This window comes from Aythya fuligula, chromosome 2 (genome assembly GCF_009819795.1).
Source record: "Aythya fuligula isolate bAytFul2 chromosome 2, bAytFul2.pri, whole genome shotgun sequence".
Taxonomy (NCBI): Eukaryota; Metazoa; Chordata; class Aves; order Anseriformes; family Anatidae; genus Aythya; species Aythya fuligula.
This window is the reverse complement of record NC_045560.1, coordinates 144527357-144548038: the sequence shown is the minus strand read 5'-3', so window position 1 is coordinate 144548038 and position 20682 is coordinate 144527357. Positions and strand designations below refer to the sequence as shown.

The window sequence follows — 20682 nt, the reverse complement described above, 5'->3', positions numbered from 1 at the left end:
CTCTTTTATGCCTGCTTTTGAGACTGCATACCCCATCCCTGGTCTGGATTCCTTCTGTGTGTTGTTACCTGCATTCGTCAAGAAATAGGAGTTCATTTTTCAGTGTGCTGCGCTGGCTCATCTGAATTTGCATCACAGTATGCAGCTTGCTCACTGCACCTCTTGCTTGCTTGTTGGGCTGCCTCTAGCTCCTGACAAGGAGAAATAGGGCACCAGTACAATTACCTTTAGGGATGCTTCCTATATGGAAGCCACTCTGGCTTCTGTGACTAAGGGCTTATGAAGATCACTTAGCCCTTCCTTAGATACATCTTTCATATTATTTTTATTTCATTTTACCACTTTGATTCCTAAATAGTCCAGATTATTTTCTACCCATATCATACACACCAGTCATTCAAAAAGATGCCTCTTTCCATAAATATAAAGCTATTAATCACAAATGTTTTATTTACATGCCATTGTATGAGTGACTCTTCCATACATTAGTCATAATGTAGTATGTAGCTTTATTTCCTTTATTTAAAAATAGCTGATGATTCTCAGTTCAATGTCTATGTTAATGTCAATAATATCAGTGTCTATTTTGCAATGCTAAAAAAGTGAGGGGGAAGGGTTTTGACAGGGATGAGTTACTTGGCTTGATTTTTTTTAATTTTTTTTTCTTGTTTTGTTATTTTGCATTCTATTCAATCAAACTCTCATTGGGAAAAAAAAAATAAATATATATATATATATATATATATATACAGCAAAATTGGCCAAACCATCCAGGTTTTTCACCAGCCCATCAAGGGCATTTCTGGCCATTGTTAAATAAGAAGTGTAATGCATAAATATTTTAGTGTGTCATAAGGTAACTGTCTGTTTTATGTGAGTAATGAAAGGAACTAAAAGCAGTGGAGTCAGGAAGGAGGAAAAAAATTAGAGAGTATCTTTGCCCTATGTGGGATCAGTTTGTCCAGGCATTGAATAAGACAGGGACACACAGGTTTTCTGGGTCATGATCTGCACCTCACCACATCAAGATCCCAAGAGGAAACAAATGCTGATCCATCAGCATTATTTTTGCCTGATTCACTCTGTGCTCTGTAAAACTGTGTGTATGGGCATGTGATGCAGGTCATGAAGGTATGGGCTGAAATGAGAATTCCTAGTGAGAGAGCAGAACCAACTGACCTAAGTCTGATGCCACTTTTGTAGGGTGATGTGCTCTTCCCAAAAGGAATGACTATTTCCAAAGAAAACCTCTTTCAAGACTGATAACCACTGAGAAAATTAAAGTCTTGAATAAATTTAAAGGATGCCTACACTTGTTTCATGTTTTTCAACAAAGACAATGGCACTGCCATTTCACAACTAAAGGACGTGAGTTATTTTCATCTTGGTGTCAACAGGCCTTAGAGTTAACCAAGGCAGCATTCTTATTAGGTTACCTGTTTCCAAAGACTAAGCATTACAAGAGGCATCGTATTTAAATTTCAGATTTGTGGATGTGAAATTTTTCTTATGCAGAGGCCAGACAAAAAGCGGGTCAGAGCGCACTTCTCACTCAAGCTAGAAAGCTCTGTTGAGTTGTCTAGATGAGGAGCAAGTTATAACAATCCCGTAGACTACTGGAGAATTATGCAGCCTCCAAATGTAGGAACACACCGACCTTTCTTCCTTTTGCTCCCCAAATCCCCCTGGTCTCAGGAGCAAGGCAAATTTCTGCTTATCGGCAGCCATGCCTGGCACGCAGAGGTCCATCAGATGACCTCTTTGCAAGATGGACTGATTTCATGATACAGAGGGTAAAGCCGGATTAAGGTTAAGCTCTTCCTTACACAAAGCACCGTACACCTTGAAAGTTAGATGTATTAGTCTGGATGAAGGTAACTCTTTGTGTGTCCTTGTGCATGTGTGTTTTAAAGTGTTTCACAGGAGGCTGGTAGAGACCACTAAAGACCATGTGCTACATTCTGGTATTTATCTCTATTGTCTGATTTTGCCCCTTTTCACCCCACCAATTTTGGCAGCACCTTCTCCTCCCCCCTAGTTGAAAATAATAACAGCATCTTGGCAATTTTGACAATGCAACGGGTGTCTGAGATTCTCAATAGCATCTATTGCACCTCCTAAGCCATTCTGTGGGCAGGCATTTAATGTTCATATTGGGGAGGAAAATGCAGGTTTTTTGCAATATGAAATATACACATTTGAAAGATATTTCCTTTTCCTAAACTTAATCTGAGACCTCACATCAGCAGCTATGTAAATAAATCTTTTCTGCAATAAAAACTTGTTGCTTGTAGTCTGTCACATTAAAATAAAGATTTGAGTGTGGTGAAAAATCATAAATGGAAAAGAAAAAGCTATTTACGGGAAATCAAATGAAAGAAAACTCCTTTTGAGACAAACACCTTGATTGTATGGAATCGTTGCTTTATATTAGAAGATATTGTAGTGAGATTTAATATTATATCCAGAACACTACAATTTCATAACTACAAGCCTTATGAATAGGAAAGAAAAGCATTTACATGTAGGACCTAATGTAAAGATTCCTGAACTCATTTATAGCTTCTTTTTTTTTTTTTCCCATTGACTTCAATGCACTTGATCCAGATTAGCCTTCCCAGAAGTGCTGGAGGGAAGCTGAGCGTGGAATTGAGGCAGTGAGAGGTAGTGGCTCTGTCTGGTTGGGGGTGATGACAGGACAGGGGGCTCAGGTTGTTTTGATTTGCTGAACTTGTGGTTGGAATGTGGGAAGAAAGGCTGCCACTTCTTTTATTGATATTTGTTGGGAAAGACTCATTATATATTACTCCATATGTATGTGTATGTGCATGTGAGGTTTTTCAGAGCTTTGGATGAATGCCTTTTATATAGCATTTTTAAGATCAAAATCTATACAATTATGTGGATTCCTGCATGTAAATGATTTCAAGGAGTCTGGTGTTTTAGCATTTTTAATTTTCTAGTAGATTTTACGATAGTGTAAAGTGATAAATTATCTTTTGCGGCTGCCAGAGTTATTTAACTATCTGCAGACACGCCATTAGCAGGAGCAGCCCATGCCCAGCCGGTGTTTGGCATCCCTCCCCAGGAGACTGCTCCCAGGGAAAGAGGGTTTCCAGGCATTTCCCAAAAAGGCCCTTGGGCCAGCAGTGCCACCGGGGTGCTGGGGAGCCCCGGACAGCCCTGGTGTGGTCCAGCCAGGAGGACAGGTTCCTACCACGCAGTGGAGAAAGCTACCAAAGAAGCATCAGATATTATTGCCTTTCCATCACTACTGGCCTGAGTTAAAAACGGTGACAGAGAAGAGAAAGGTTCCATTTCCCATTACCAGATATCCAATCCCCCTAGAAAACATCTGCTGAATCTGGGATCATGCCATGGTATTAGCTCTTCTGTTGCATGCTGTTTCATTGGCTGTTCTCAGCACTGCCCTGTCTATCACAACGCATAATCTCTTTTCAGAGACATTTCAACCACATCATTAGGGTCTCCAGTCCCGTTTCTTTTAAAATCAGTGGTAGTTTTTTTTGCCTTTGGCGCACAACTTGAAGTTTGGAAACTTGACTCTGTGCAGCGTGTAAGAAAGGGAACAAAAGTTTCCTGATGATTTCATGTGACAAAAGTTGTGCAAGGAAAAGAAGTGGGTCTGCAGAAATTCTGTAAGTTGCCGTGTTTATATTCCCAAGAAACTCACGCTGGAGTGCCTCAGACACATAACTAAATGCTCCTCAAAATGCTCATTATTGAAGACAGTAAAAGAAAATGGTCTTTAGAATTCATGTGATATACTACCAACTGGAGGGAGAATAATACAGAAATACTTTCTTGATGATGTGTGCTAAAGCAGCAGGCATTTAAGAGCAATGGATGTCAATCTCTGAGGTTTTTGTAAAGAATTGCAATTTATGACGTGTTAGGGTAAACAGTTGGATTATATTTCTGAAATGCATGTTCCATCAGGTAAAATCATTGTGATTATAGGCTCTAGTACTTTAAGTAAGTAAGTTATGCACTAAAAGGCTGAAATTGTAAAACAAGTATGCTTATGCTTAACTGTTAATCCTTCTTTGTATGTACGCTGAGTAAACTACAAGAAAAGAGAAACTGCATTAAACAATAAAGGCATAAATGGCATGTTATGTCATCTTGATAAACAATGACTGTTATACTGTTTTCCTTCAAGAAGCAACTGTGACGGGCCTCTGTATTCTCCCTCAATGGAGAATGTGCCTGAGTGTAAAAAAAAAAATGGAGGATTATTTAGGAGTTACTTTGTTCATGCCTCGCTGTGAAAGCAGCACTTTCTCTGTATCTTCTTGCTTTGCTGCTGCTTTGCCTTCGCTTCCTCGGTTCTTATCTACCCCAGAAAGCCGGACTTGTTATTTCAGCAACCACCTACTATCATGCAGAATATAAGTTTCAAGTAAAGCGAAATAAAACTTGCTTTAAGTGGTTTTGCAAATGTTTGACAGCAGAAGATAATAAATGAAAATAAATCTTCAGTATTTCTCCTAATGCAATTTGCGGCATGTCAACGTCAAAGGATTCTAACAACAAATCAACAAATATTTGAATGAAAACAATATACATAACTTATTTTTCTATATTAGAAACAACTGTCAAACAATTACTGTATGACTTCATGAATTAGTTGGTTGTTTTGAAATATTCCTGCTAGGATAAAAAAATAAAAATAAAAAAAGGCTGTACAGGCCTTTGAGCCTGAACATATTGTGTCAATCACAAGCATATGCGATGTATCTAAACCATAAGGTAAAAATTTTCTTTATAAATTATTTCATAAATAAATAATTTGCCTGAAAAAGTTTATGAAAATATTTTTGCTTTTATTAAGTTCTCTACAGTTCTGTTGTGGTGAATATAAACAGATTGATATTGACATCTTCTTGATCTGCTTTATTTTAACTTGAAATGCAGAACGTATCATGCAAGAATTTTTTTTTTTTTTTTTTACAAAGATACTGTAACATACTTTTCCTGAGAGTATTTCATTAAAGTCGTCGACTTGAAATTACGAAGACACATTTTGTCTTTCTAATCTCTGTTTAGGAACGGCTTCTGTGGTTTCATTTTAAAAGCATGTGCACAAAAAGCTTATGTCTTTTACAAATACATATCTCGTATTGTTCTACAGGTGAAAAAAGGTGTGTTTATTATCAAGGTTTCCACGTGTTGAAACCTGCACTTTCATGGTTAACAATCTTCTCTGTGTTTTATCTGTCATAATGTGACTAAAATCGAGGAGAACTGCAGGCACACATGCAAGCTGGTGAGGATTTAAGGTGTGGGGGGCATCATTTCCTGTTTTAAAAGAAAAAGACGTTAATAAGTCTCACTAGAGCAGAGAAGCAAAGGGGAATAACCCTTGTTTAAATATTTTCCACTGGAGCCCTGCTTGTAAGATGCTTAGCCAAGTAATCAGACAAAATACCTGCTGATTTTAACCCTTCACAGGCAAGGCGTCTCCGAGCGAACAGCCACTCTTGTCTGGCTTGGCAGCAACAGCAGAACCTAAGCTGCAGTGAAGAACAGGTCTGAATCAGTGTAGATGGGACAAAAGTATTCACTAGTCCGAATTCTGCATTCACTGAGGTTCCTGAAAGCGGTTCGTCTCTGACTGCAGTTCTGCTATGGCACTTCCAGCCTGAGAAAAAGTAGAGGGTTATGAAGTCAGGAAACATTCTCCCTGCGCATGTGAGTGAGGTGCTACGGCATATGGCCCCGCTGCTAAAGCAAACTTTAAATTCTGGTGCTACTTTCCTCCACTTTCCGTCATAAACTTCTCCACTGCTCCGCACTGGCTGTGTGCTGCTGGGTGCAGAGGGAGGGGGTCCCACACAGACCCTGTCGGTGCTCCCCTCCTGGGCTCTGGGATCCCACCGTGCGCCGCAGCCTGCAACTCTCTGCTACCTTCCATTTGCAACATGACAGGCTCACCTCTTGCATGTGAATTATTGCTTTGCTATTCATAAAGCGCTTTATCAGACAATCCTACAAAAGAACTTAAGGGGGAAATGTGTTGCTGGGTGATTTACATGAGCAATTACTTTACAAATCTGCCAGTAGATTATCCTAAACATATATGAAGAATGTTTAAGCTTGGAGAGGGGACTGAAAACGCCATACGCTTTACGGGAGGGTTTCATTTGCGTCAGCGTGTATCTCTGAAGGTTTTATGCCTTATAGCTATGTATTTGGGAAGGAAAATGTGAGGAAAATGTTATGTCATTTCAAGCATTTTGGGGGAAACAGCTTCGTCTCTAACTTAAATCGTAATGATTTAACTCTTTTCCAGCTTCTCATTTGAATAATGTGTTACTAGTTGCGAGCGACCAGAACACTTGTGTTTTAATGTGAAATCAGTTCAAAGCGACTTGCACGGGAGGAAAAAACTCGCCATATAAAGTCACCTAAGTGCAGAAAAAATTGTGTCCAAATGCCCAACAAATGTTTACATAGTTTTTAACGCCTACTATATTTGGGGTTTTAAACCCTTTCAGGGGAACCTTTCACGTACTGCTTCTCCTCGGAGTTTTTGACTCCGACATACAGACTCCTGGCAATTTGTGGCAGGGGAGAAAGCGGCGCGTTTTGAGTCGGAGAGGCTCAGAGCAGAGAGGGCAGTTTTAAGGGTCTTCTCCAGGGCAGCTCGAGACCTAATTTGTGCTTGGTGTTAACGAGAAGGCACCCACGGGCCACGTTCAGCTGAGGACTGGGAAGTGTCCGTCTGTCTGTCTGGTACAGCAGGGGGAGAGGGGCGAGCAGAGCCCCCCGGGCATCCCCCCCGTGCCCTGTCCCGCGGGTGGGCAGCGGCTCGGAGGTGGTGCTGGTGGTGTCGTTGTCATTTTTGTGAGGTGCTGGGGGTGCTGTGAGGCGGTGGCGGTGTTGGTGACTTTTCAAAATCCGTACAGCAGCGATCAATGCGATCGATAAAAAGCAAAAAAAAAAAAAAATAAAAAGGCACCAAAACCTCGCGGGGGCCGCGCTGGGGATGCGGCTGTGGCCTGCGGGCTGCTCCTCAGACACCCAACTCGGCCAAAGCCTCGGCGGCCCGGCCCGCTCCCCGCTCATGGCCGCCCCCGGGGGAGCCCGGCCCGGCCCGGCCCGGCCCTGAGGGGGGGCTGCGTGTGAGGGGAAGGGGGGGGCGGCGCGGCGGGGCCGCCTGCGCTGTCTCTTTAAGGGCGCTCCGTCTGGGGTGGCGCTTTCCTCCGCGAAGGCTCCTTTGATATTAATAGTGTCGGTGTCTTGAAACTGACGTAATGCGGGGAGACGGAGGTCCTGACAAGCGATAACAGCCCCTGATAACGCGGCGGCCGACCCGCGCTCGCAGGCCGACGCCTCGCCGCCGCCGCGCCGTGACCCGGCCCGCGACCCCCCCCCTCCACGTCCCCTAAACTCCCTCCCCTCTCCCCAAATCCCCCCCCTCTCGGTGCTCCCGCCCCCCCCCCCCCCCCACCCCCCCCCCTCACCCCCCGGTACCGCCGGCCCCGTCGCCCCCTCCCCGCGGCGCGGGGCCGAGGGGGGGAGGCAGCGGCAGCGGCAGCAGCGGCAGCAGCAGCGGCAGCGCCGCGGCCCCCCGCCCGCCCGCCCTCCCCGTGTCCCGTCCCCCCCCGTCCCCCCCCGCCGCCGGCCACCGCCACATAATCCGCGGCCAACTCCGCCGGCAGCAGGAGACGGTTCATGGCTCGCGCCGCGGCTCCACCATCTTCCAGGCTGCCGGGGCTGCTGCTGGCGGTCGATCAACAGGTAAAAAAAAAAAAAAAAAAAAAAAAATTAAAAATTAAAAAGCCGGGGAAGACGTGAGGGGGGGGGGAGGTTGGAGAGGGGGGTGCGCGGCGGGGCCGGGAGGGGGCGGCGCGGAGGATGGGGGGGGGGTGAGGGAAGGGGGGGGCGTGTGCTGGGGGGGCAGCGTGTGGCGGGGGGGGGCAGCGAGGGTGCCCCCCCTTCAAAAAAAACCACAAAACAAAATAAAAACAAAAGGGGGGTGGGTGTAACGTGCTTCTCGGATTGCAGGTTTTTGTTTTTTTTTTCGGTGCATCCCCCCCCCCTTTCCTAAAGCCCCCCCCCCCCAAAGCGGGTCAAAGCCATGTGCGATGGCTGCGGAGCGGCGCCTTGAGACCCGCCGGGGTCAAGTTCAGCGGCGGCGGGCAGGGGGAGCAGCCCCCGGCCCGGAGGCGGGGAGGGGAGCGGCGGCTGCTGCTGCTGCTGCTTCTGCTGCTGCTGCTGCTGCTGCTGCTGCTGGCGCGGCTCGGCTCGGCTCGGCTCGGCGCTGCCCTTATCTCCGCCGCCGTGCCCCGGCACCGGGGGAGGAGGGGAAGGCAGCCGCGGGGGGTGGAAGCGGGAGGCGAGCGCCCGGGGTTTGTGCATCCGACTGAGCCGCAGCCTCCGTCCTGCGTTGCCCCGTCCCGTCCTGCCCCGCCGCTGGAAGTTTGCACGGGGACCATGACAAGCGGGGCGCGGAGGCACCAGCATGAAGAGTAGTAAGTTTGGGAAAAAGTTTGGGTATTTTTTTTTTGGTCTTTTTTTTTTTTTTTCTCTCCTTCCTTCACTCCCTTCCCCCCCCCCCCCGTCCATTTTTTTTTTCCTCCTCCTCGCTCGGGGTCCCCGCCGGTTCCCCCTCCCCCGGGGGAAAGGCGACGCGGCGGTGCTGGTGATTTTGGTTTTGTTTTGTTTTCGGGTGTTTTTTTTTTTTTTTTTTTTTTTTTTTTTTTGAAACCAGAGCACGGAGAGACGTAAAACTTTTCCCTCTTAAAGGCGAAGCTCTGCTCGCAACGCCGCGTCCCCGCGCTCGGCTCTCCCCTGCTGCCACAACTTCGCGGAGCCTCTTTTTCTTTTTTTTTCCTCCTCTTTTTATCTTCACCCCCCCCCCCTTTTTTTTATTTTTTCCTCCCCCCTCTCCCCTATCTCCTCGGCCCGGCTGCTGCTTCCCTAACCCCCCCCCCCCCCGGCTTCATTGCCCCGGCCGTTTGTCGGCACTGAAATGAATGGAGGCGAGGCCGGGGATGCAGGGGGGTTGCGGGGGGCCGGGGCCGTGCCGGGCCGTGCCGAGCCCCCAACCCCTGCCCCGGGCAGCCAACCCTTCCCGGGGGGGCCCTGACATGTCGGGGGGCTTTGTTTATCCTCCTCCCTGCCGCAAATCACGGCGCTGGGACAGCCCGGCACTCCTACACCGTGCCTAGTGGGGCCCGCTAGCCTTTATTTTTTTTTAACCCCCCCCCCCTCCTCCTCAATGCATTTATTTTTTAAAAAGGGTGATGTTTTCTATCCGCGAGTGGCAAACTTCTCAAGTGCAGCTAGTGGAAAGGGGGGAACCCCCTGGCTCCCATCTCTCCTGGCAGGGCTGGAGCCAGGGCCAGGCGTGGGGGCGAGCATCCCTGCCCCACGCTCCTGTCCCAGGTGCCCGGCGTGGTGCTGGAGGCAAACATCCACTGAACGTGCCGCAGGTTTTATTTGATCGGGCTCAGTGAAGTCTCTTGAAGCAGCCAGCAAACTCTTTGCCATTCAGGAGGTCTTCTTCAGCGACGCAGCTGAATCCTATGGATGTTGGTGGCATCATGTTACTTTCCTGTTGGTTTTAGGAAAAGTTGAACGTTCAGAAAAGGCTGCCAGAGTTAAAAATGCAAGGGGCAGCAAAGGAAAGTAGTGGTAAGAGCCAGTTCCTGACGTGGACAAAATGAGAATAAAAGTTACAGTAGTCTTCTGAACTGCACTTCGTGTTTTTCTCATGTTCACAATATGTGTGTGACGGCTCTCTCAGATATTCCACCAGAGTGACATTTAGAAAAAAAAAACCACCAACAACAACTCCAAAAGAGTGAGTTGTTGTTTTTTCTTTTCTTTCTTTCTTTCTTCCTTTCTTTCTTTCTTTCTTTTTTTTTTTTTTTTTCTAAGTACTCTGGGTCTATGAGTAAATACAGGGTTTGTTTGAGAACATCAACTATTTCCTGTAAATTGTGATGCTGACAAGATTGTCTGGAAATGATATCAACACTTTGAAAGATTTTTTTTTCTCTTTTTTTAACCACTGAATGAAAGTTTGTTAATAACGTGGTCAAATCAAAGAAGTGGAACACTTCTCTGTAGAGCAAAAAAAAAAAAAAAAAAAGACTTTTTATTTTTTCCTCTTGAAAAATACATACCTGCCTGAGGTTTGCCACATAGCACCAGTAGTGCATCATTGCCTACCTACAAGTGAATCCTCAGACTGTTTGTGACAACAGAAAGTCTCCTTCACCTTTTTAAGACCCAGAGAAATTAGATACGAGAAGAGCAGTCAGCTCATAATCCACCCTTCTCTGTCTGGTTATCACTTTTTTGTTGTTGCTGCATATAATAACTTTTCTCTGTTTGAAACTTTGCATATACGTAGTCACAACAAAGTAAGTAAAGGGCAAAGTTGCATCAGCTTTTAAGTTTACATGTTTTGCTTCTGATCCTCTAACAGTCTCTAAGTAATACTGGGCAATTTTTTTGCGTGTGAGAATATGGCTTTATTTTTTTTTCTTTATTTCATAGTAATGTTAATAAAGGAAAAAAAATGTAAATGATAACTTCAGAGATCTGAGACTTCTTTGGGCATCAAACACTTACAATGCAGCCAGGTTATCCTCTTACATCCTCCTTTAATGCTTTTGTAGCATAATTTATACTGTAGCTTTGTGAGTTGCCTTCTGTCTTTATCGGCGATCGAGTAAATTCAGTGTTATTTTATGAGTCCTTAGCCAGGATTGTTGCTCTATCATGCGTCGTGTATTGCTCGTAGTAAACTTTTATAGTATGCACTATTATCATGCGTGCTCTGGCTGCATGTGAAGAATATTATTATTCACATATTGTGATTGTGCATTAATAACAGTGTAGTGCTAATTCCTCTGTGTGGACTGGGGTGTCTGTAAGATGCAATGGTTGCTTGTTAAATCTCTGTATTTCAAGCATATTATATTTTAATGCTAGTTGACACATAGGGTTTTATATTTTCAAAGCATTGTGCAAACAATGACTAATTACTTTCTGTTCATGTGAATTACCTCTTTTAGCACTTTATCAGGCACTTGCTTTGAAACAAAACTATTTTACATTACAGTGCGAAAGAGTTAAAAAATTAGCAAAGACGTGTAGGAAAAAACCAAAATTTTAATTACAAACAGGCATCTTTGGGTATGTATTTAAATTTTTCTTTTTATGTGGAACTTTCCTGCTAAGTTTGGGGGGGGCGTGGATGTATGAATATTTATGTCTCTTATAAACTCTTGACAATATTTTAATGTAATAATCTTAATAGAAACCTTCTCAGATCTTAACTGCAGCCACACTGGCAGTATCGCTTTAATAAAGGTTTGTGGGTAACACCAAATATAACATTGTGAGAAAGTTTATGGTTAAATATTTTTGAACATGACAGGCTGGGAATCTGACAACCCTTTTTGTTAGGTGAAAGTAAAGTGGAAATAAATTACATTTTTAATACAGTTTCAGTTAAAACAAACTGCCACCTGGTAGTAAAAGTATTGGCCTTGAACAGAAATATATTCTGATTAAGATATTCTAACTCGTGTGTAAAATGAAGCCATTCATTCAGCAAACTGACAACTTTCCAGTTGGTGTTTGCCCTTGCTTAATTTAGTTTCCTCCACACAACTAGTGAGGTAGTCTGGGTCTGTTTTTGGCAGACCTGGGCAACTGTAAACTCAGGCGTTTTGGTCCCCAATACTACACCTCGGGAGGTAAAATGCAATTGGTTAAAAATAATAGCAGGCAGGGATAAGAAAAAAAAAGACAAGCACTTTCTTCTTTTTCGTTTCTGAAACTTTCTGAAGTTCTTACCTAGTGAGAAAACAATGCTATTTTCAAATCCTGGTGATTAATACTAAAACCAGCGTAGTCTGCACCCATTTATTGTATAAATACCATTGCCTGTTGACCTTTGGATACATTAATTACAGCATATCTGGTCTAGGTTCTACTATTTTTGTCTGTCCAGAAGATAAATAAAAGTGCCCTTTCCAGTCCTGGAGAAGGAGAAGAACTTTTTTTCTGGGTACTGTCATGAATTATGGAGTTCGTTTTCATACGCTCTGCCAATGAAGCTCTCTTTTTCCTTTCAAAAGATAAGCCTGCACCCAAAGAGAGAATATTTTTCTACTTGAAGACTATTTTCAGTTCAGTTTTTATTGAGTGTAAAAACTTTCTAGGCTTTGCTTTTTTTGGAGTGTGTTTGCTAATTAAAAGGAAAAAAACACACTTAATGAGTTATATCAGATGATGCGACGGATTAAAGCACAATTACACCATTAAAGAGCAAATGTTTACAAGGGCAAGACATGTAACTACACTTTTCAGATGATGCTTATTATTCTCTCCTTGATGTAGGCTTGCACCTAATCAATAAAGGGCCTAGCAGAGCCGCACTGCTGAGCCACTTGTATACGTGCCCAGAACTTAAGAAATGCCACTTGGGGGAAAGGAGGGGGGGGGGGGAAGCGGTGGCATCCGATTCCGACTTTTTGTCATGCAGACCAAGGCTCAAATTAAATACGGAGCGATGGGAGAATAAATACGATGGTCTCAATTTAGTCCCTAGTGGACATTTTGTCCCAGCCCAGAAGCGTTGCACAACTGAGCACCATTCTGCTGGATGCGTAGTCTGGAGTCGCAGGAGTCTCTGATTTGGCGTCACGGGGTTTAGAAGACTGTGATTTAGGTGAACTGGCATAGCTGTGTGTAAGAAACTTTGTTTAATAGCCGTCTATGTTTTATTCATGTTCTGTGCTATAGATTTCTTATTTTCTAGTACCTTTAAAGTGGTTCTTTAAAATTTAATAATAACACCACCGATGGAAAATCCGTCTAAGAGTGAATAGAAAATGCTAATCTTTCTATCAGTGATTTTTATTATGAGCCTATCGCGTTAACTAAGGATTTTTACTCCTGCTGTGGATTTGTGTGCATGGGTTTAGAAAATCTGTAGAGGGAATAGTCTTCTCTAACGTGCATAGCTGCCACGGCTGGCGCTGCTGTGGGACGCTCCTGTAGAGCCCACTTGGCTCCATCCCGTAAAGTTTGGTGGGACTTCTCCGTGCTCGTGCGGGACGACTGCGAGCACAGTGGTTACAACAGGATTATTCCTGTTTTGAGAATAGAATTATTTGGAATCACACAGTTTAGTCCCAATAGTCATTTTTTTTCTTTCTCTAGCTGCAGTTCACTCGTATAATTTCTCGTAAGTCCGCTTTCTTTCCAGGCTCAGATTGACTTTTATTTTTTTTCCCCTTTAAATTTATTTTAAAATGTTTAATTTTTAAAATGTTACTAGCCCTTTAAAAACCTGTAATAAATGCTTTACAAGTGGCTAGACACCTTCCCTGGTGGTTTAATTTATACAAGCAGGAAACTTTCTCTCCTTCTTTCTCTCTCTCTTTCTTGTTTTCTTTAAACCAACTGACGTAATGCCAAACTTTGCTTTAAAAGAACAGACAGAAGTAATTGGTAGCTTTTAACTTTTAATAATGTTCTGGATTGGTTTTAGTGGCCAAACTGCCATTTTTTTAAAATTCAAGTAAAAACGGGCTTGTGGCCTGAGGAAGAAAGGCCCTGTTGATGCAGTTATTTTTATTCTTGTTTTTCAATCTGTTATTAAAAATCTTTCCTGCTGAGCTCTGCTGGATTTCTCCAATTGCTCTTTGTGATGGCTGGTGCATTTCAGGTTACGGTAACTTAAACTGTTTTCTGATTTATTTATTTATTTATTTATTTTCTTTTTTTTTTTCTTCTTTCCCATGGGCATTTTGAGATGCTTTATCCCTCTTCTGTTTTGGCTTGATTTCTCCCCCCAGCCCATTCTCCTCTCACCCAGCACCCAAAATCTTCTTTTGAAGAAACAATTTGTTTTGATTTGGAGAGGAATAATACCTTAAGCATGCCTTTACTGACAGTTCAATGAATGTTATTTTACCAGTACGAGAAGGTTTTACACCTGTTGTTGACGCTGATTGGGAAGATATTCACTGTCTGTTGCAGGAGATGGGAGATTCTATCTGAAAGAGCAGCCACTTTCCGTGCTCTCCACGTCATATTTTAAAACTAAACCAGGTTTTAAAATATGTTTAGTAATAGTCTCCAGTGATCAGAATCTATAAGGTGATATTAGGAACAAGAAAACCCAAAAAAAGGATTTTCTTTAATTGACTAGAATTATGAAAATCCAGTATGCTCTCTTTTCTTTCTTTTTTCTTTTTTTTTTTTTTTAAATTTTACTTTTAATTTTTAGAGGTTTCTGACTTATTTCCTTAATTTCTTTCCTACCTCTGCTCGGGTTTCGAATGCAGGCAAACTTTCTACGGTAAAAGATGGCGTTGGGCAATAGACTTTCTTGACGAAGTTGACGTCAGGACGACTTCATAAGTTGGCAAGTAGGGAAATCTTTCAAAGACCAAGTTGGCTTGTGCCAGTTTTTCCTTCCTTTAGGGGAGACACTCCACCCAGTAGGAGGTTACCCCACCCAATGTGGAGAGCTATAATTCAGTGGCAACACTTTAAATGTCAATCCTCCCTAGGGTTTAAACCCCAGACTTGTCTTGCCTCAATCTTTCTATTTAATCTAACATTCAATCTGTTGAAGTAACATCTCATCTTCATAAGCACTTTTTGGGCCTGATCCTGCAGTTCTCATTCTTGAAAAATACGCATTGACGTCAGGGGGACTTTTTGATTCGGTAAAGCTGCAGGATTGGCCTCTGCAGGGCTGTGTGTGGCTCTGTGTGTCTGGAAGGAAGATTGTGTCTGCTTGATGAATATTGTATAATCTGTGTTGTTACAGATGAAATTGTAAAATGCTTCCTTTGTAGTCTTAAAAATCTGAGGAAGTCCTGGAGCTCTAATGCTCTAAAACAGATCTTCAATAAGCGAAGTGTACTTATTTTTATTTAGTGTTTTGTCAAATCAACGTGTAAGTTTTAAAAGTTCCAACTGTGAAGAACGTCAGGCATTTCTGACATTTATATTTCCCTGTACCACACTGTAGACATTTCTGAGTGCTCTTTTGGCAATGCTTTTCATGCTCTGATGGAAAATGAACATTGCAGCTTGTATGCAGTTCAGTGCCTGCAATAGCCATTGGGGGACTTAGATAAGACTGAGAACTCCCAAGGAAAAAATAAGTTTTGGGGTGTTCTCAAAGTCAATACGAAATTTTATATGAACATTTTACTTCATTGTGGCATCAGTTGTCAAGCATCCTTTTCCGATTCCACGTTATGTTTAGTCAGATTGACAGTGCAGAGGGGAGTATATAATCTGATACTGTAAAAATGTTACAGAAAAAGCACCGATGTGTTCATCTCTCTGCATTTTGAAAATATGCCAGTGTTTTGAGTTTACTAATGTATCTGAAGAAACGTCTGTAAAAGATGATGTTAAAAATCATCAATGTGCTTATGTTTCTCAGCAAGATTTACTTAAACAATATGCTTCAGTTTTGCCTCAAACCATTTCAAGCCACCTCTGGTCCAAGAATGTACCAGTTCTTGGTTCCTGGAAGATTAAGCATGACAGTTTCTATTATATAATGAACAGCAGTATTGTTTGAACAAAGGTAACATATTTTGATTTGTGTACTTTTTTTTTGGCAGCTGGCACTAGTGTAGGTCTAAAATGAGTGGTGATCTAACAGTGTAAATATCTGAATGTTCTTGAAACACACAGAATGGATGTAATGTGTTTAAATCATTGAATCTATCTATATTATATAGAATGTGTATGTATGTGTATATACAAAACCGTAAATGGTGTGTTCTGCTATCTGTAGCCTTCAAATGTGTATCCTTTGGGTATTCCTGACCTACTTTGCAAAGTCTGCAAGTCTGAAATACATACTAAAACTTAAAAAATTAAACATACAGCTTGGCAGTTCAGAAAAAAAAATAGAGAAGTGTGTGTGTGGGGTTTCTAGTAGTTAATTAAAAAAAGATAACATACTCAGACAGATATCTTGCAGATTACTTTTGGATGTGCCAGGGACTTTATTGGGACCATTAATAAACAAAACAAAAACCCAACAACACAAAAAACAAATTCCCAACTGATATTAAAAAAAAAAAAAAGGACTGAAGTAGGTACCACCTACTTCATTTAGGTGAATATCACCTAAAATTCCTATGTGGTTTAATGGAAGCTAAATTAGTTAGAACAAAGCAATTTTCTTTGGGGTAGAAGGTTTTCAGTGTTTTCAAAGTGCAATTCTTTTTAACTTTCTCATACGCTGATCTTCAAGCACAGGCTGTGAGCATGTGAAACCTCATCCAAAACTTGCTATGCAGATGAAACGCTGCTTTAAGAATTCAGTTAATAAAATAATTTTCCTCCCATTTCAGCTTCCTAAACTGAAGATAGTTAGCTTTTCTACGGAGAGTTCTCATTATTGGATATATTAAGTATACTCATCGTGCATTCCCTAGCTGCAGCTACAGAGGATAAACCAAAAACACAATACATGCTGTTCATTGCCGAGCTTTCTCCTCCTGCACATATGGATGCACAGTTAATAAAGTAAACTTTGCCCCAAATACCTGAGGCAAAAGCTGGTGAAAATAGATGGGCCTTACCATGTGCCTCGCAGGTGAGTGGTGTCTGCGAGGCACGTGGGAGAAGGGAGCCCTGGCACCCAGCTCTGGATGCTCAGAGCTGGGGGCTGTCCCTCGAGCTGCCACCTCCTGTTTCTGCTGTCACACCGGTGGGGAGAAACAGCAGGGCAGGTCCCCACGTACTACAGGCAGGTTCTCTGGCCTGCTGCAGTCACCTGAAATTTATGCCATCTGATTAGTCTCCTTCCTGCTTTTTCAGGGCTGGAGTTTTCTTTAGAACTAAACTGCTTTTTGCATGTTGTATGCATCACGGAAAAAAAAAAATAATGGATTAAATTAATCCTGTAATAGTTGTTTGAGCATACTGTAGCAATGTAAATAATTTTGTGGCATTGAGCTCATATTTCCAGTCTTATGGGGGGGAAAGATCAGAAGTTATCAACAACATATATCTGAGTCATTCAGCTACAATAAATCTTCTAACAAACACCCACCCTTTGCACACCCAGAGATACTCTCCAAGACTGTTGAAATTCTGCACACACCTGTATCTTACGTGTAAGTCCGTAAGCATGAATAGGAGATGTATCTTCAGTTGCAATCACATAGCGTTGTTTCCTCTGCTAAGCTACAGCAATCAAAATAGTCGACGTACCAAAAGTTAGCTTCCCATTTGTTTGCTGCTGGCTGCAGAGCCCTCAAGGTTGTCTTCTTCCCTGGAAGACGTCCCGAGGAATCGTTAATTGAAAAGAAATGCAGGGTATGGCTCTGTCACAGCTCAGGATACAAAGCATTATGCGCTTCATCTATATCAGGTCAGAAGCAATCGTGCCTAATCCGCTTTTATCTAGGTATCATTCTGTCATGTGTAAGGTATGCTCTGCCTTGTTGCCTCTGCTGCTCTGCCTCTCCATGTCTCCCTCACACATACCGGTCTCCCTTTGGCTGCTGCATGCACATACATACACTCTAAGAATACGTGTAAATTGAAGTCCATCTGTGTTGCATTTTTTTTTTTTTTTTACAAAAACACCAGTGTTTGTATTGTTCTTTCTCTGAGCCCTTAATGAGTTTAAAGATTTTAATGTGACTTAATGAGGGTTCTTATTCTATTTCTGACACAGAGACTAATGAGGGAAAAGTAGAACAAATTGAAAACCAACTTTTACTTGTGGTTAGTTTCATGATGTCATCAAATGCAGGATATTACGAATCCTGGAAAAGTTTACAAATCTAGGCAAGGGTCCATTTTGCATCACTGCCCTTAAGTTGTTTATGACATGAAGTTTGGTAGTAAGAAAACAAAGGTTAGCATTTTTTTTCATGTTTGGGCTGGTTTGATTCTTAGGTGAATGATTTTTATAAAAGTGAATCTTACCTGATTTGCGTGCTTACCTGGGGGAAATTCGGATACTTCTAAAGACTGATGAAAACCCTCTGATTGTGAATCTGATGTACCCCAGTACTTGGACGTGACTAAACTTCTGTTAACTTCATCTACAGTGAGTTGGCCAGTTTGCTGATCCTCATCAGAAAACTAATTACATTTCAGTTTAACAACTGTGATTCTTGGGGATCAGTGCTGTACTTTGGTGCAGTTTATTACTCTAAAGCAGTCCCTCTGAACTTAGAACATTTCCTAATGCTCCGTAACATGTTTTGGCCTCTCCGCTCACGATGGTCACTACAGGCCTTTGGCGTGATCACACTTTGGTCTGCCACCTTTAAAGGAATTCTTCCAATTGGAAATCGGTTCACTGCCAAATCTGGAATTAAAAATACAAAGTAGGCTTACACAGGGCACCTGCTTCTGGGCCTTTTTGCTAATCACTGGGTTCACAACCCCGCTTTCTTCTTTTCTCTCACCAGCAGTTCTCTGAATGGCTCAAATAAATAGCAGCAAAATTCCAGCCAGTATTGCACGTATGTCCATGTAGGCACACAGTGCCCTCATGGAGATGTATGTGATGCTGTGGACATCAGGGTATTTTAACAGGCCAAGGGAAGCAGCGATTTTCATTGTCTACAAAATCTGGTTATGACGTGACCAAACTGGGAAAAGTTGCAGCACAGTATATATGCTTTTCTATAATACCTTTTTTTTTTTTTTTTTCCTTTTAATAAGCTATTGTTGGCATTTTTAACAACATGAGATAAGCAGGCAGTGGTGTGATTTCTTAGATGGTTGTTAACCCTTTGTTCTTCTGCTCTTGCTAGACATCTCTGAACTATGGTGGATTTTACTGCGCCCTCTTTTCTTTTTTGCAATTAGTTGTTGGTTTTGTGTTGTTGACTGCAACATGAGATAGTTCAAATAAATTAATCAGAATTTGAATTGGAAATAGGGGCATTTTTAACCAACTTTCTTGAGATTATCATGCAAACAGAAAAAGAGAGTAAGTTGTTCGGTTGGTTTTTCTGTATGTATATATGTGTGTTTGTGGTTTGTTTTTTTCTTAATGAAGGTTTTCATAATTTGGTAGTTCAGCAAACATGAGTATGTTCTGAAAATATTTCTCACAGATGGCAGGTCTGAGTCGGTAGCTTTTAGGCAGACAGTTTTGTTGCTACGTACGGAGTCTAGAGCTGAACACAGTTTTCTGGAGTTTTAAAAGCATTGGAAAGCAAGATTTATTGGACCTTAAATATCCCAGTGGTGCAAATTTATTTGGTGTTCATGGCAGTCCCAGATTAACTTTCCTTAGAGATTTGCTGTGGTACTGCATTATCTAAGGAACATTTAAAATGGGTTTGCCTGCCTTTTTTTTCTTCAGGCACTTCTCAATTTTTATTTGTGCATAGGAAAATCCGTACTAACAAAGATGGTCCACTACTGCTGCTGAACTTTATGGTGCAAAGTGTTTCACCTGGATGGGTCAAAAATAAGAATCTGAAAAGCTGGTATTTTAAAAGATTTTTGTTTGAGCAGTGCAGTGCGACAGTGGCTAGTTGTCAATGGGAAGGAGCGTAAAAAATAGTCACAGGAGAAAGAAGAAGGCAGCTGTGGAATTTATTTTACTGGGTTAAAGGAGACTCATGGCTAAGCAAGCTTTACCTTCTTGAGTTTTCAGAATTTATTACTCGAAAGACACATCTGAATAGAAAGAGAACTAGGATATTGTAAAATCCGTCATGACACAAAGTGCTATTACTGCACATAAATACAATTTATTTATTTTTTCTCTCCAGCAAACTGTGACTTCTTTTGTCTTGTCAGAAGGAATTTCAGATGAAACCTTACCAGAGTAAGGCTGCCATAAACCCCAGGCTTGCCAGCTGTAGCTGCGTGCAGTGCAACACCGGCCGTGGCAGTTTGCACCATGCTACTGTGCTGCTTTCGTTCAGGAATGGGGCTGAAACTGTTGCAGAAAAGTACCTCCACGTTTTCTCGTTTTCTTAGAAAATGCACTAGATGAAAGAGGGAAGTGCAAGGAGAACAGAGGGTGCACTCTGATATATGAGCTGAGATTATGGATGTTGTAATGCCATTTGTTGTTGTAGGATACTACAGAAAAATCACATTGGGACCAAAGTTCCCGTGGATTACCATGAGATATTTATTACCATTTTCCTGTGTTTTCCCTGGTTAGGATCTAATCCTTCTGTGTCTAGAGCAGCTTAGAGTTAAGAATTTGTCCATTCAGAGAGAAAAACCTTGCCAGCTAAAGGATTTTACTATTTCACTACCTGTATTTATTTATTTCGAACCCCTCACCTCAAATTTCCCAGAGAGAGAGGGTTGAGACCTGAAGGGAGAGGATGGGGGACAGGGAAGCTGAAGGAATACCCAGGGCATGTATATGCCCAGTAAATAGCATTTACTGATTGTTGTTTACTGCCAAGACGATTACAGCAGTTGTGTGCTGGTGGAGCAGCCCGCATGCAGCTAGTGCACAGGAATGAAGTGAGGTCGAGTGCAATTCTGAGGTGACTAAAAGGTTTGCTTGTGACATACTTGTAGCAAAAGCCTTTTTTGGTTGCCTGGTACCCTACCCAAACGCTGTAATTTTACGAGTGACGCATTTGATTATGAGCAGCCATCAAAAGGCTGCTTATGGGCATCTTGTTTGAAAGAAGAATGCGC

General features: G+C 42.3%; 1 long non-coding RNA gene across 1 annotated transcript; it reads right to left on the bottom strand.

Annotated features, from left to right (window-relative positions):
* Nucleotides 1-5150: 5150 nt before the first annotated feature.
* On the bottom strand, nucleotides 5151-6388 carry LOC116486399. Its single transcript, XR_004252950.1, has 2 exons — nucleotides 5453-6388; nucleotides 5151-5322 (listed from the first exon to the last, which is right to left on the bottom strand). It is a non-coding gene; the product is annotated as an uncharacterized LOC116486399 (long non-coding RNA).
* Between the last annotated feature and the right edge of the window lie 14294 nt (nucleotides 6389-20682).